Consider the following 11348-nt stretch of genomic DNA (forward strand, 5'->3'; position numbering starts at 1 on the left):
GGGAAGACTCTTGCTGGGCAAGGCTGAATCTGGGATGAGCACATGGGTATGGTCAGCTCCCATGGGCCAGAACTGCTGAAGGAGGGAGCAGTTTTTGAGAGAGGTTTTCAAGCGATGTTCTCTGCAGCTCAGACCCGAGGCTCCATGGAGGAGCAGCCTCAGCACGGGCCTGGGGGAGGTTAGGGGCTGTGATGATCCACACACAGCTGATTCATCTCCCCTCTTGCACTCGGTGTCACTGGCAGACCCAGAGCAATCCCCATTCCAGCAGGTACCTTCAACCCGGTGATTCATCTGAGGCAGCGCAGGGACATGTCCATGAGAAACCACATAAAAGGGCTTGAAACTGCTGTCTGAAGAGTTGCTTTTAATGAAAACCAGAAAAGGTTGTATAAGGCCTGGAAACACACATTCCCCCCCGGAAAGTCAGTGATGAGCTTCTCAGCCATCCCCAGCAGCAAACTCTCCGACTAACGATGCCAGGGAGGGTCATTCACTCTAGCAAGCAGGCCACGATTTTTTTTTGTGTACAGCCCAAATTGGTAAAAAAGGCAAGTATTCCTTGGCCCATAAGGCTTGTTGGTGACATCTTGAAGCGATCCTAGCTGTGGTGCAGAGGAAATACTTGTGGGATCCAGATTTCATAGCCTGGGTCCACTCTGGCACTATCTTACTCCTTTTGGCTCCGCAGAAAAGACCAAGAGCCTGGACCCATGGGCACAACTACCCTTCACTCAGAACAGCCGTAAGATGCTCTGCGCTGCCTTTGCATTTACTCTGCCTCTGTGGCTCCTAGCAATCATTACACCATCGCTCTGATCCGCAGCCACTGGGAGCATCTTGGATTCTCAGGTCTCTGCTCTCACCACAGGAATCTTCTTCCTTTTCATCCTGCCCAACTCCCAGCACCTCTGGGGAGCGCTGGAGCAACCTCCAGTCCCCGTATGGGTCATCACCAGGCATTTGGAAAGAAGCACTCACTGCTGCAACCGAGTCCTAACTCTCTGAAAGCAAAGCAGCAGGATGTTTATTGACCAGGGTGAGAAAAGCTATACCTAGGCAATAAAAGTTATTATGATAAAGGAACAGACTGTACTCTCTGCTCTCTGAACACCTTCTGACTCTTTGACAGCTTCTCACCAGAATAATGCAATAAAACTCACTTACACTGAGCATTTTCTTCTCCTTTTTTTTATTAGGGAATTATTTGATACTTTTTGTCAACATCTAATTGCACTTCCGAGAATAACTGTTTGGCCAGATGCTGTGAGTACCTCAGAAGACTTTTTGGATCTCAGTCTTAGGAGACTTACCCCATAAACAACTTGTAGAACACCAGAAAAATTAACAAGGTCACAAAAAAATCATGAAGTTCAGTTTTTCTCATACGTATAATACAAACACCAGTTTGTGCCATGAACTAGTATTTCCAACAACATCTGACAAAGAAACCCACCTGGTCATTCAATTAACAAAATGAATTTAATGAAGGTCCCCAGTATTTCCTACAGAGACATTCCCTGAGAAAGCATAAAATGATGCACTGAAATTCACACTTTGCTCATCACCTGGGTTGGCTGCTGGACCGGAGGGAGAGGCACTTGGTCCCGCACACAATGCCAGAGCATCCCTCCTGATGCTCTCCGCTGCCTCCCCCTCCGTGCAGCTGGCTCTTGCAGCCGGCAGCCTGCTGTGCTCCATGGTGTGGAGGGAGGAATCGCTCCTGGCCTCCAGCCCTGGCAAAGCATTCCCAGGAGGTGAGCCGGGAGACGCTCCTGGGACCTCCCTTGCTTGTCCCTCAACGCTTGTTAGGAGATTCCCTCGGGCACAGAGCAGGAGTCAGTGAATCCCTCCCGGCCCGGCAATAAGCCCGGTGCTGCTGTGCCCCGAGGTAGAGCATTTGCTCCCTTACACAGCCCTGTGTTCTGCCTTCAAGGAGAATCTCTCCTTTTGCTCAGGACTGAGGTTTAAGGAAGAAAAAGGACCCCCCTGGAAATTGGCTGTCACATTTGCAAGGCTCTTTTGTAAATCTTTGCTGCCGCCTCTTTTCTTCCCTATTTTACTTCTTGTGCTTGTCAGGGTTTGTGATTCTTCCCAGAGGCTCAAATACAATATTTCTTTCCCTGTGTCTCTGCTCCCCACACCAACCTGTTCCCCAAAGGGTGCAATGTGGGGGGACATTGCTCAGCACAAGCCCAGGAATGGGGTGCACTGCAGCCAGCAGAGAGAGCCAAAGAGCACAGATTGTCCTATTTATAGTCTGTATCTGTAAAAGCAGATGCTTAGGATGGGTGTCCTCTATGCCAGGGGCTGTCTGAGCTCTGGCTACGACCTCACCACAGGGAGATGGGCTGGAGACAGGGGTCCTGCAAAGAGGGGCTTTCCATGGAGCAGGACTTTTGGGGGCCAGAGCTGTGTGAGGATGCAGGCAGTGCTGCTGCACTGACAAAGATTTTTCCCCTGAACTAAGTGCCTGCTTTTCCTTTCTAAAGGGCATTTCTCATGTCAGAGTTGCCGATTTTTAACGGGTTAGAAGAAAGTTAAATAACATGAAAGTAAGAAGTGAACTGTTCTATCTAGGGTTAAATGCAGTGGGGTTTGTTCTAATGGCAACCTGTAAGAAATTGCTTCCATGCAAATCTTCTTCCCCTGGCATTTTTTGTTGTTCAGCATCCAAAACAACTCCTTATTCACTCAGCTCTTCTGAAACTTGACAGTCTAAGCAGCAACGGCAGGGGAAGAGGGAGGAAGGGCTATGTCCAGTTAAAGGCTCAGAGGACCAGGTGGCTCGTGGTAGTGGCACTTTGGCACAATGTGTGGCAGTCACTGTTTCCCAGACATGAGAGTTCCAGGCTGCAGGAGACTGCATCTTCCATGGCTTGAATAAACAGTCCCCGGAGGCAATGGGGGCTGCAGGTGATGTCACCTGTGCTGACATCTTCTCCTCCCAGCTGCAAGAAGTGGTCCTGGACTTTGGAGGCTCAGACCCCGCTGTGGGAAGAGCGGTAGCTGCTTGTGGCAATGGGACACCACCACACCAGTGTGGCTCCCCACGGGCTGTCCTCCCAGCAGACCTGGGGTCACACCAACCTCACAATGGCCAGTGTTCTCTGGGAATGTTCCATGGGCTCTATACACCCTGTCAGGAGGGGCCTAAAGTTGCTGCCCTAACATCTCCATCCCCTCGGCATGGCCTAGTGGCAGGGACACCCAGTGATACTCTCTTGCTCCTGGTTTAGGGTCCTAGGGTCCTTGGAAGAAAACCTCACCATCCCTGGAAGGATAGAGGCCAACAGCAAAAAGGAAGACTGGGCTCAAGCAACATGTTTGAACTGGAGCTCTCAGCAGAGGAGTGTGGGGAAAAGGCAGCGGCTGTTCTCCCTGAAGCCTGCATAGAGCATTTGGAAAGCAACGATTGGAAAAAGAGGATTTCCAGCATGGATACCCTTCAGAAGACTGTCAGGGAGATGAAGAAAAGCAAGATACCATGCCAAGCCCTGGTGAGTCTGCTGTCACGGGGACGCAAAGAAACAAAGCTGCAGGTGATGCAGAAGAAACTTCACACCAGCACCTTGCTAGCCCAGAAAGGGAACTTCTCTGGAATATCTCCTCAAATTGTCCTGGAAAGTGTGGTGGAAATGGTGGGAGATGTGTTATGCAGCAACAATGCTCAAGGAGCCCTGACAGCTATAGCAGAGGCATGTTCATTGCCTTGGATGGCAAAGACAGCTATGTTGTTGGCCTTCTCACAGAATAACTCCAGGATCCATTCCAAGATCTTGGACTGGCTGTCAAATGCAATTCTGGAGTTTGGCTTTGCTGGGATGGATGCCATGGCACTGGTCAATACCCTGAAGATGGCTCTTGCTGCTGTTCACTCAGGTGTGCAGAGATCGGCGATCACCTTGCTGGGGGTTATTTACCTGTACATGGGAGACTCACTGAGAGCACTGATGGAGAGTGAAGAGCTGCCCCTTCTTCCCCAGATAGATGCTGAGCTGGAGAAGCTGCATGGACAGGTCTCACCAATTTCCAGTTGTGCCAATCCCAAGCCATGCCTGGGTGATAAGGCCCAGGAGGACCCAGGGGATCAAAGAAGGACTGAAGCCATAGACATTGGTGACAGGATCACACCAGAGCTGGTGTCAAAGCTGCAGTAGAAGAACTGAACCATCCATAGGGAGGGCCTGGAAGAGGTTGCAGGCATCCTTCAGCATGCCAGATTCATCCAACCAAACATAGGAGAGCTCCTAAGAGCCCTGAGAGCTTGTCTCTGCAACCCGAACCCCACCCTGGTACAGACGGCCCTGAGTGTCCTCCAGCAACTGTCCACAGCCATGGGTTCCAATGTCAAATAGCACATGAAGGACTTGGGCTTTCCCCTTATTGCTGTTTAGGGAAAGCAAGAGCAGCATGAGAGCTGCCGCCCTGGCTGCCGTGAATGCCTGGGCTGCACAGATCAACATGTTGGAGTGGGTGGATGGGCAGGACATTTCAGAAGATCTAGGTGAAGAAATGCCTTTACAGAAGCGAGAGCTGGTGCAGTGTCTGGCCGAACAGCTGCCAACCCTCAAGTCAGCTCCCTCAGACTTGCTTCGGTGTGTGCCTCACCTCTACTCTTCCCTGCAGGACAGCAAAAGGGACATGCAGACAGCCTTGCAGGCAGCCCTGTCTTTCTTCATAATGCACCTTGGCTTTGAGAAGATGACCGAAGCCACCAGTGAGCTGAAGGCAGCTGCAAAGGACCACATACTTGCGATACTAGAGAATGCCAATGACAGTCCGTCAGCCCAGTCTACTGCTTCTGCTAAGTCACTTTCCAGACACCCTAGAGTCACCACCATGACCACTTTCCCCTCTGTTCTAACCACACCACCTGCAGCAACAGCCTTGTGTTCAGAAGCATCAGCTAAAGAGCCAGCACCCGAAACCAGTGGAGAGGAGAAGCAGGGTCCCAAGGACCCTGTCAGGAGAAGCAGTCCTGAAAGACACAGGTGCAGCCAAGGGAAAAGCACAAATGAATTCTACTCTGAAGGATGGGGTCAGCAAACTGGGACCTATCTTCATCATTGTCCCCAAGGGGAAAGAGCAGAGAATGAGGGATGAGAAAGGCAGCAAAGTGCTGCAGTGGAACTTCACTGCTCCCAGCGATAGGTACATCGTCAAGCAGCTGAAAGCTCAGATGAGCAGCTGGCTGTCCAGCACCTTCCAGGTGGAAATGTTCCACTCCAGCTTCCCGCACCACATCAAAGCCTTGGCCATCATGGCCAGGCACTTAGAGACAGAGAAGGAAGGAGTTATCAGCTGCCTGGACCTGATCCTGAAATGGGTCACCCTGCGTTTCTTTGACTCCAACACATGGTGCTTATCAAGAGCCTAGATTACTTCAATCTGCTGCTAACCTTGCTGATCCAAGAAAAGTACCAGCTGATGGACAATGAGGCCTTTTCCTTCCTTCCATACCTGGTCCTGAAGATGGGGGAGCCAAAGCAAACTGTTCTTAAATTGGTGCATGCTGTCCTGAAGAGGATGTGCCTGGTGTATCCAGCTAAGAAGGTGTTTGGCTTCCTCATGGAAGGCATAAAGTTCAATAACACTAAGCAGCAGGAAGGCTGCCTGGTGGAGATGGGTTATCTCCTTGAAAAGTACGGCCTGGATGTATGTGAGCCGAGCCTAGCAAAGCCTTGAAGAGGATAGCTGCTTTCCTTGGAGATCAAGACAGTGCTGTTCATAGTGCTGCTCTAAACATTATGGTCACAGCTTGCAAAACTCATAGGGAAGCCCTGTTCAAAATGGTTTGGGGTCTTCCTGAAGAACATATGAGGATGCTGGGACAAATTGCAAAACAGGAACCTGGCAGGTCAAGAGTTTCTTCAGCAAAACATTTCAGTGAGAAACCTCAGCATGATTCAAACATAAGATCTGAATTCACCTGTCAGCATGCAGGAGATGCACCCTCAAAGCTAGAGCCCACCTGCTCTCAAGGAGGAAATTTCAATATGGTAGATGTGGCTCCCCAGACACTGCCTCCATGTGTAGATGAGCAAGCGAGCAGGCTGGTCTCCAGAAAATACGATTCTTTAGACTGAAGGATATCATTCAGTTAGAAATGATCCCTGAATTCCAAACCCAGCCTGTCTCCTCAGACACTGATGACACATGTCATAACATCACCTCCACCATTAATTCCCTTATTTGTTGCATTAGCAGTGACACCAGCATCCAGGCAATGAAAGAAATTGAGGAGATCCTGAGACAGAAGAATAAAGTAGAAGCCATGTCTGGGCACATTAATGAGTTCCTTGTAGCCAGCTTTCAATCACTCAAGTTTATCAACCAGCAAAAGGAAGCAGATAAGAAATGGGGGAAGGAACAAATCATTCTGCGATGTAACTGTGTCATCCAGGCCTGTAATTGTGTCTTCCGGGAGAAGAAACTGGCTCAGGAGGCCTCAGTGGAAGTGCTTAAGGATGTAATGAACAATCTCTTTACCTTAATGCTAGACTTCCTGGACGGAGACCTAGAGGAAGATCAGAAGCTCATACAGTCCATTAATGTCCTCATGAAAAGGCTGTTGGAAAAATCTGACCAGACAAGGATTTTTTGTGCCTTGCTGAAGCTGCTCCAAGGCAGCCTGACTGCTGAGGGCAGCCCAGATAAGTTTTCCGACCTGCTGGCCAAGTGCCTGTGGAGAACCACATGGCTTCTCCCAGGCACCATCAGCACCATCAACCTGGATGAAATCCTGCTGGATGCCCACTTGCTTATGAAGGCCCTCTCAAAGGAAAAACTGAGGCAGTGCACAAACGAACTCCTGCTGTGGACCCTGAAAACTCTGCTGCGCAACTTGTACAAGCTGAAAGGAGTGAGGATCCTGGACCACCTCACCCTGATTGAAGACGCCGCTGGCTCTGAGGTGGAAGCTTAGCCCTGAAAGACAGCCAGTCCTACTGCCAAGCAGGGGGCAAACAGAACAGCTGTCGGAGCAGGGGAGGAGGTCCTCCGGGCAGCTCACAGGGTTGCAAAGGACAAAGCAGGTGATATTTTAGAGAGCATGTTCTAGAAAATTCGCTCCAAGGAGAATTTGAGGGAGGGTCTAGAGAAGTTATATGAATGTAAGAAAAAATGGCCCATGGGAAAGCTGGAGTCTTTCCTAGAAAACCTCTCCCTCTTCTTGCAGAGCTATGTGAAGCAAAGCCTTGCCATCATCCGGACAGAACAGGACACCAGAGAGCATCTTCCTCATCCTCCCTTGGGGATGTACCCTGAGGTAGAAGCATCTCCCCTTAGATCAACAGGGATCCCAGGAGGGACCATAAAGGGGAAGGAGGTGATGCCATCCTGCCAGCTGGAAAACCTGCCATTCACCTGCAGCAGCAACACAGACTTGAGAGCAAGACAGCCCACAGCAGGCTCCCTGCCAGTCAGCTCCCCTCGAAGGATGCCAATGTCATGCTTCTCCCTCCTTTCCAGGGCTGCACAACAGTGATGTCCCTGGGGGCATGAAGAACCACCAGCAGAAATAGCACTGGGACCTCAGAACCAGCCAGCCCTCCTCCACACACACACATCAACGGGCAGATGGTGTGAACCACGAACCAATAAAGAAAAAACTCCAGCATGAATACCGGGTGAGTTATCTGTGTGCTGGCTCCCCGGGGCTGCAGCCCCCAGGAGCTGGTCCCAGTTTCTGGCTGATGTCTCTGTTGCTGTTGTTCAGAAGAGCAAAGAGTGGGGCAGGTAGCGCTGGGGCACAGGTACTCAGCTGGGGAGCATTAAAAGCATGTGCGTACCTAGGGAGGTATCACTCCAGCTCAGGCTGGGCTCCTTGGGTGAGCATGTGGAGGCTGATCTCCAAGGGGTGCAGGTAAACAGAAAGAAGAGTGAATTGCTGCTCTTTCCAAAGCCAAAGAGGAGATAAGTCTTAAGACCAGGTGATGTGCAACCCAGGCAAAGGGAGGAGGGTCTCCCAGGTTCCCTGTGTGCTGCAGGGAACAGCTATAGGGTTTGCTTGTTTCCAGAGCTCAAAGTCTTCATGTTTCCATGTCACAGCACAACTTTTTAGCCTTTAAAAAAATAAGGTGGGTGAGACCGATGTCTTGGGGCAAAACTAAACCCAGAGCACACAAATCTGGCCAGAGCACAGGGCAGAGAACCAGTTGGGGTGCTGACCCTGCCCGGACAACCTCCACAGGGGTCCTTCTGACATGGGATTTTCTAGCAGTCAAAACATTCATGGTTAGTAAAGTATCAGACCAACAGTGCCCTGGTTCCCAGCTCAGAGTTGCCTGAAGAGATTGGGGCTTTAAAAAAACAGCATCTCTGCCTTTCTGCACAATGACCGCCAGTTGCACAATGAGCCTACCAAAGGTAAAGGTTGCAAGAGGAAATTCATTAGGGAAAGCGATTTGTACAAGTTTCTGTTTTCTCTTAGGTAAAATCAATAAGACATAGACTTTCAAATCCACTTCCACTTGTCAAACTGAGAGTTCAAAAGAGCAGAGTTGCTATGGACAACTGCAGAATGCCAGTGCCTCATCCCAGCCCATCGTTTCCCAAGGAGCACGCTGCTATTCTCATGTAAAACCACCTTGACTTGTCTTTAACACCTCTCTTGCCTGTAAGTTCCTGAAGGTAGGTGTCCTCAGCTTTGTGTCAGGTATAACAGTAAGCATTTCAAGGATGCTCACTAAATTACAAGGCTTATTTACTAACAGACAATTCAGCCAATTACAAAATGCTATTAAGCGTTTGTACTCAGGCAGAACGAGCTAGCCGCCTGGTGAACATGGCAAACCAATATTTTTAATTAAAATAAGAAAAAAGGAATGCACGGTCTGACTACTGGCCAACAAGAAAAATACACCCCAGAGATCTCAAAGTGTAATTACCCTTTCTGAATGGCCAAAACGACTTGTTTGCTGCAGACTATAATTCTCTGTAATGCTGCTCCAAAGTCATGGCCATCCCCTCACCTACCCCATTCATCCAGTGCTGTACCTGCCCAGGGGCTGCTCCAGCACACATGAAATCAGGCTCTGGTATGTCCAAATCTAGTTTCTGCCCTATTTTCTGGCTGGGTAGCTGGAGGATTCACAATGAGAACATGGCTGAAGCCTCTACAGTTTCTATTCTTTGATTCCTTCCTGCTCTGTCCTTGGGACACCCACTCTTTTTGTGCTAAAGGACATAGGCTTTGAGGTTGGAGTGGAGCTGCGTAGCTTATGTGCAACACAATTGGGTGCCCTTTATGTGGCCTTCCAAAAGTAAATTCATATCCATGTTGAGCTGTGAGGTCAGGTGACTGGACACGCTGTTCCAGGAGGTTTCCTTCAATGCTGTGCTCCCTTTTTGCTGGTAGCCAGTGCCCCACGAGCAGCTGCTTTTATAGCTTCCTCTCCACCAAGTCCTGGAAATGCTCTGTATAGATGGACAAACATCATTCCAGCACAGTTACCTGGGAGGGCTGTCCATCTACTGCCCTGTCACTCAGTCCACGCTGAAACTTGCCCAGTAACAGCGTTCCCCTTGCAAAAGCCTCCCTGGCAATGTGCTGTCACCAGGCTGTCCTCCTGACCCATGCTGCAGCTGCAGTGCTGCATCTGGCACACTGCTAGAGGAAAAGCCATTAACCAGCAGACAGCACTGATATGCCGAGGCCTCACACTATGTTGTAGCCAGGGGACACAGGCAGACTCCTCTTCTACAATGCTGAAGGCCTGATCCATTCCTTAAGGGTTCCAGAGACTGTAGAAAATATGGGAAAGTCAAGTGTTTGGAAGCCTTGCAGTATTTGCCAGGCAGGCAGACTATTCATCGTGATGCATCACGTTATCAGAGTGCCTCAGGGCCCTTGTCAGCAGTCAGAAACCTCCTGTAGTGGGTGCAGCACGAAGTCAGAGCAAGTGACAGTCCCTGTCCTGCAGATATTACATGTGATAGGAGATAAGTGCATGAGCAGAGGTGCCCTGGAGTCTTAAAGGAGCAAGCAGCCTCTTGAATATTCTCAGCGCGTTCTCAACGTGTGCCACTCAGCACAGCCCCTGAGCAGCCATCAGGAGTGCCCTGAACATCAAGATGATGATCTACAAGTTATTCTTGCTTGCCCCTCCTTGCCCCTGGCAGGGGACAGCATGCAATGGGTTATCATGATCCAGCATGGGTGTAGCTGCGTATTCTGGATTTTACCCAGCGGTCACATTCGGGTGGTGTTAAGAAAGAGAGCAAGGCTTAGAAATATGCTTTGCACTCAGATCTGGACAGTGGAGGCCTGTGCCTTGGAAGAGTTATTTCCAGCACATGTAACCCAGCCTGCCAGGAAATCATGCCTTCTGCCAAGGAAATTTTACATTTTTAGAGAGTGCCCCAGAGACAGAGGAGCAGGTTCCTGCCTGTGAAGCAATGGATAAGGAATGGTTCCTAACATACAGGATGAAACCTCGGGAATCCTGGGATGCTCCTGCCAGCACCAAATCCTGAGGGTTGCTGGATGGCAATTCAATTTTCCCTCATCCTGCCTCCCAGACAGCCGGTCCTCCAGGCTGTTCATCCTCCCCCACAGTCCTGGGGAAGCAAAGAGCAAAAGAGCACCTGGGTCAAGAGGCAAAGAAGGAGAACTGCAAAGATCTCATAAGGGAGAGCTGACCTGGAACCTTTTGCTCTTTTCTGGTTCGGTCCTCTTCCATTTGCTGGAATCATGACCAAACTGCATGCTCAGGAGATAGCAGGGTCAGGGAGATCAATGAATTATAAATAAATACATAAACAAATCAAATGCATAAACAAATCAATCAGAGGGATAAAAACATTTGGCAGAGCCACACTAATTAAAAATATAATAATCCAGATAGCGGACATTTATTTAAAATGGTGTAATTACAGCTTTTAATCATCCAGGTTTAAAGTAACAGCAGCAGCGAAGTGGCTGTGCAAATGTGTTCTCTGTAATGAACTGATATTAGAAAGCCAGCCTGGTGATCTCTCCTTTTCTCAGGCTAATTCTCTCTCCTCTCGTTGTAAAATAACCTTTTGGTGTCGTTTTCTTGTAAAGTCTTGAAGATGAAGACACAATATTGGAGCTAAATTAAATCCCCTTCACATATTTCTCTTCTTTCAAGCTGTAAAAATTGCTGGTATCAGTCATTCAGTCTCTAGTGCTGACGCAACCACACTTGAGGAGAACATCTGGGGGCCCCAAGAGTCATTATAGGGAAAATAAAATCCTATATTACAATCAGTCAGCAATTAAAAGGCAGGATGCAGGAGGGCCAATCCTGCAAGATGCTGAGCAGGCTTGGTGGGGAATCAAATGGTAAACTTGTGATGCTCTGGGGCTCTTTTCTTCTTTA

At 49.4% G+C, this 11348-nt stretch overlaps 1 pseudogene; it reads left to right on the forward strand.

The window, feature by feature from the left end:
- The first annotated feature begins 3323 nt into the window (after window positions 1–3323).
- On the forward strand, window positions 3324–7526 carry LOC143162604 (cytoskeleton-associated protein 5 pseudogene; annotated as a pseudogene).
- The last annotated feature ends 3822 nt before the right edge of the window (window positions 7527–11348 follow it).

This window comes from Aptenodytes patagonicus, chromosome 6 (assembly GCF_965638725.1).
Source record: "Aptenodytes patagonicus chromosome 6, bAptPat1.pri.cur, whole genome shotgun sequence".
Lineage (NCBI taxonomy): Eukaryota > Metazoa > Chordata > Aves > Sphenisciformes > Spheniscidae > Aptenodytes > Aptenodytes patagonicus.